Below are 6094 nucleotides of genomic sequence, written 5' to 3' on the forward strand. Positions count from 1 at the left end.
AGAAGCTTTGATAGCAAATACTGCAACACAGCGTTGATTCCAACCATGGTTTTAGCATGGCATACATGAGGAAGAAAGAAGCCTGGTGGAGTAGCAATGCAGAGTAGTGAAATTGTGGGCAGGAAAAACGTTAAATACAGTACTCTCCTCAAAGTGCACACATCCCAGTTTGAAATACAAAGCAACATATGCACATTTGCATGGAAGGGTAGTTAGGTTCTTAATTACATAACACCAAACTTCTACAGGTAGGTAGCCATGTTAGTCTGACGTAGTCGAAACAAAAAATAAAAAAATTCCCTCCAGTAGCACACCTATCAGCCAATCACCCATTCCCACCACCCTTCTGAGTAATACCCCTCCCTACCCTCTGACTATACATAAGGGTCGGGTGACTTTTGTTTCAGTGTATCTGAAGAAGTGTGCATGCACACGAAAGCTCATACCTATGACAAACTTAGTTGGTCTCTAAGGTGCTACTGGAAGAATTTTTTTTTATTTTTTGTTTCGACCAAACTTCTAGCTTGAAGACACAAACGAGTGTCTGCTGGATATACCGTCCATCAAGTACTAACTCTCTGACAAAGGAACTTCACATAACTTGTTTTCCATGCATTTGTAACTGATTGTATTTTTGTGAGGATATGAAATATATTTCCTTCTTCTTCCCCTTTTCTTGTGCTTCCCATCTTTAATGTTATATATATTAATTTGGTATCCCACCAGTCCATCACCAAACTGTGAACAAAATATGAAGAAACATAAAAGCAGGGCAACTAAAGCATTTCAATAAAACCACTTTAAGTCAATTGTACCATCTTTACAATGGCCATAAGTAGTTAGCTTATGAGTGATATGCCTGTCTGAATAAAAACATACTTGTCTGCTAGTGGAAGGTCATCAAAAACAGGGCTGGCTGGGTCTCTCTTAGCAAGGTGTTCCAGAATCTGGGAGCAGCCACTAAAAAGGTCTCTTGATTTCCTGTGCTCCAGATGTTGGCAGGACATGCCCTGACATGACATTGCTGACCATAAAAACCTTGGCAGGCTTGCATGGGAGACACCTGTCTTTTAGCTAATTGGATCTCAAGTAATAAAGGACTTCGTGGATCATAACAAGCATGTTGAATTTTGCCCAGAAATGGACCAAGAGCCAGTGAAATTGTTGTAATATGGGAGTCCTTCTAAGTAGCAGTACTCTGGTCAATACTGTGGCTCCAGCATTCTGAATCAGGCTGAAGTTTCCGAACACGATGGCAGCTCCATGTAGAGAATGTTACAGTAGTCAAAATTAGATGTAACCTCCCCCCCACCCCCAGGGCATAAGTTTGTGGACAGAGGCACTTTTATTTAAATCTTTATGAAGTGTGCTATGTCCATAGGTGCTCTAGATGATGATACATTATTGGGGTGTATATTTCCGCGAGTTATTGAGGAATTCAAATTGTATCTTGAGCTGAAAGTTTACAAACAGAAAACAGAAAATCTTGACCTAGAAGAGCAATGATGCTGGTCTTAGATTAGAATAATTTGAACTTTGAATCTTAAAATTGATTTTTCAGACTAAACTGATCATAAATTCAGTATAAGCTTCATAGACTACATGTGCCTATGTCCTCTTTTCAATTGCCTCAAACTTATCTTGGTTTATCTCCTATCTTATCACCCTGTTAATCCCACTCTTCCTCCGAGGAACTCTAGGTAGGATAAATGGGTTTCTTCCCGTTCAGTTGAATCCCTTCCAAATGCTCAAATCCCACACCTGGATAATTGCTCTGTCCTTTTATACTTCTGCTTACCTCTGCTCTCAAGATCTTTTGCTGTTTTGCAGCTGTCTCTCCCCATTACAGTCGCCACTATTTTCTCTTGACTACATATTAATGGCTAGTGCAGTGTAACACAGATAAATCCATGGGGAAAGGCTGTGAAATCTCACCCCAACCTGCAGCCCTTCTCCTCTCACATGTGAATTCTCCCCATCCATTCTCCATGGCCTTCATTGTGGATAGCTAATAAATGTTTGTGTTAAATGCACTCTAGAGGGGAGAAAGTTAATTTTACATCAATATTATAGATAGATATTATAAAATGAATTGGTATAAATTTAGGACATTTATAGATTATGCTAAGTAGTTTTTAAATGCATGATGAATGAATCTAGCAGTCCTGGTGCTTTGATTATGCATTTGTTCTTAATTGAAACTATTGTTTCCCACCATAATATGTGACATAGGGTCGGTTGTAAATATGTTAAATAAATATTAAGGGGAAAGGAAAAAATATCTAAATGATTTTTGCTCCTTTCCCCCCAGAATCAGCCAGAAGAAATTGAGTGTCAATATTGTGGCTCTGCCACTGTTAACAATGATTATGAAAATAAGAGGTTGTGTAAGTATGAAATTATTACTGTAAAGGTGTGAGCAGGGCCATCTTAAGCCTATCCAGTGCTGTGGTTCAAAGATCCCTCTGAGTTGTTGTTGTTGTTTAGTCGTTTAGTCGTGTCCGACTCTTCGTGACCCCATGGACCATAGCACGCCAGGCACTCCTGTCTTGCACTGCCTCCCGCAGTTTGGTCAAACTCATGTTCGTAGCCTCTGAGTTGCTGACCTTTTTACAGTGCTGCTGGCAGCTTTGCGGGGCTGCAGGAGGCGGGCAGTGGCTGGAGGGCTGCTCCTCCGGCGGGGAAGAGGCGGAGGCTCCAGGTGCTTCGGTGCGGCGGACAAGGGTAGTGAGCTGATGCCAGGAGGCGCCGCGTCCAGCCTCCTCCTCTTCCCAGGTGCTTTCCAGAACTTGGCGCCCTGGTGCCCTGTGCCACTTGCCTCTATGGGCAAGACGCCCCTGGGTGTGAGCCTATGAAGAGGAATTCACTTGGAAGCTTGGGTTCAAATCATGATGTGAAGGAATTGGGCCTTAGACAAAGGCAGCTAGCTTGGAGGTGGGCAGATAAATGTGGATATCGGCATAATAAGAAAAGGATTTGAATGCCAAAGAGAAAGGCAGGAAAGAAGGACTGACTGTATGAGGAGTGTATGAGAGAAAGTGAGATTCAGCTTTAGGGAAAGAGGATCATGTTTTAATCTACAGTGGTGCCTCAAGACGAAACTAATTCGTTCCGTGAGTCGCCGTAAGACAGCAAACAATTGCGACAATTATAAACTGCCTCAGGTTTTCACCAAACTGGTGAAGATTTTTCATGTTACTTGAAATTATTTATGCTCCACTCTTCAGTGTTTCTATTTTCAGAACAGCTTACAACAAATGACAATACATAATTAAAGTAAAACCACATCCCAGTTCACTTAATAAAAAGATTTGAAGGATTAAAAACAGCAGAACAATAAAACAAGTTTTAGAAGAGATTAAAACCCAATTCAAATTATGAAAAGCCGCGAGTAAAAAAAATTTTTTTTTTGCCTGGCACTGGAAAGACTAGAATGTGTTCCACAGATGTGGTACTGCACCAAAAAAGCCTTATTCCTGTTACCGACTCCACAAATCTTTCATGTAGGAAAGCACGAGAGATTCAAACTACAAGGTGGTGTACATTAGCGCTGCCACTGTTGATTTTATACTTTCTGAATTGAATTCAGAGTAATTGTTCTCTTTCCCCATATAATTTGTATTTTTTCTTTGCACGTAGGGGAATCTGCGGCATATGTCAGGACAAAAAATACAGAGAACCCCCCGCAGAAAGGACAAGTTGCAACCGTAGAAAAGAGAGCAGAGGAAAATGTGGAGTTAAAAGCTAAAGGCTTTTTAGAGTTATTGAAAAGGTAATGTAATAATATTAAAGCATCTAGACTTCCTAGCAGGAGCCAGTATAGTATTCACATTGGCTCCAGTAAGGGATTTATGTTAGAGATTAATTTGATCCCTAAAACCTACTGAGGCTATTAATGTAATGACATGTGTTTTGCATGTGTATGATGATGTCTGAAATTTTGTATTCAGGAGCACAGGAAGCAAATAATCTTTTTTATTTGTGTATTGTTCTTTCAAAAGCCTTTCCCCATATAATTCTAATAAATCAGTAACAAGAATACATTGGGAGGGCAGAACTGTGGTTGAAGAGACCCATAAACACTGTCAATTTTGACAGGATAATAACCACACATACATTCATTGAAGAAAGGGGTCTTTGAGCTGAAAAGTTTCGCGAATATTTTAAAAAATGAATACCTGGAACAATTCTTTCTGGAGACAACTTACTTCCTCCCTTACCTTAGTTGGTTTTTGATGTCATATTCATAGATTGTGTACCTTGTTATTTGCCTTGTTATTTTTATTGTAAAAGTGAGCTTAAAATGGTTATTTTCTGGTGCTAATTCCTCAAAAATTATGTTTTAAAAACCCCTAATATATATACCAGTGAGACTTCATGCTCCCCAAATGACATAGAATGGCAGTTAATTTAATTCTTGTATATTAGGGATAAGCAATAGCGATTGTGTGCTGTTAGCATAGTGTGTGTGTGGATCTCCCATGTTTCTAGAGTGGTGCAATATTGTCTGTCTGTGTGCATGTTGTGGAGAGATGAGGGAGGGGACAGTGATGTGACTTGATAAACACAGCTTTGAAAGGAATGCAGCACAAATGTTCTAGTGTGGAAGGGCTCATCTAGACTTCCTCTTCTCCTGCTGCTTTCCCCCAGGAAAACCTGATCTTTTCCGCTGAATTGGTGCAAACGTCAATCAAGTTCCCCATGGATTTGTCGTTTGCTCCAGTTCAGCATTAAATAGCATGTTTTCCTTGGGAAAGCAGCAGGGCAACCGGAAAACCACTCGGACCCATGTTTTACTGTAGTGTCGATGAGCCTGATTAACAGGTTTCCTTTCCCCTGGAAAACCCAAGTTGCTGATATTCCACTTTGTCAAGCAATGTTCTCAGTGTAATATCCCTTTCTCCTTCTCTCACCAGCTTTCTGTTTCCACCGATACTACAGCGAATTTTTACTGGAAGCAGTCAGCCCTACTAAAGCATTATCACTACCAGAAAGCTGTTGATGCCTGTATCTTTTGAATGACATGAATGATTTCTAAAGAACTCAGCTTTCTGACTTAGTGCAATTGTTTTAGAAGCTGAGAGTGCTTAAAGCTCTCCTGTATACTTGGTGTCTGAACCCTCATTTCAGCTTTGAGTACTTATGTTGGTTTTGAAACTTAATCAGACATGTATTGTCAGAATTTAAATTGTTAAAGTGAGTATTTGAATTCATAGTTCTTTCTTTTTACTGTATTTGTGTTTTAATGGAATAAACTATCATAATTTGCAGTTACTAAGACACAGCTCTCCAATATTTTTCAATATTTAAAGTTAAAATGGGTTGTTAAAAATAGAGCTAGTGTGTTTTAATTCCCTCAAGTTATAGAGAGATCAAGTGTTTTACAAAATTATCTGGTCCTGGTTTAAAGATTGTCAACTGTGGATACTTTAAATGTGTCACCTTCAGCTAATAACAGGATTAATTTCTGATTCTGGCAATCTTTAACTTCTGCGCAATGAATACCCCGAGGGTATGCTCATATCCGCTTCTTTCTCCAAGGTATGTCATGGGAAAGTAGGATAATGTTTGCACCAATTCCTAGGTGGAATTTCAGATAATTTTCAGACTGGTTGTGGGGAAAATAATGTTCTGTTTAAATATGGGAACATCAGAAATGTGGGCTGGGGCAGCACTTTTCTACTACAGTACTATACAGTGGTGCCTCGACTTATGAATTTAATCTGTTCCGAAGGCACCTTCGTAGGTCAAAAAAATCGTAAGTCGAAAAGCGCCATTGGAAACGCGATTTCCCATAGGAATGCATTGGAAACAGAAAAATTCGTAAGTCGAAGCAACCCCATCTAAAAATTTGTAAGTCGAAAAAATCCTGTCTAAAACCGCCGCAGTTTCCGTTCAGATGTTGAGAAATTCATAAGTGTGCAGCCATTTGCCCCATTTGTAAGTCGAAAAATTCGGTTGTCGAGTCGTTCGTAAGTCGAGGTACCACTGTACTTAAATTGGATCTTGTTCAGCTTCTGACTGAGAAAGGATGGGGGGGGAACACAATTCAGTTCAGTTCACAATTTAATGGGAACCTACCTAATTTGCACTT

This window comes from Zootoca vivipara, chromosome 8, assembly GCF_963506605.1.
Source record: "Zootoca vivipara chromosome 8, rZooViv1.1, whole genome shotgun sequence".
NCBI lineage: Eukaryota > Metazoa > Chordata > Lepidosauria > Squamata > Lacertidae > Zootoca > Zootoca vivipara.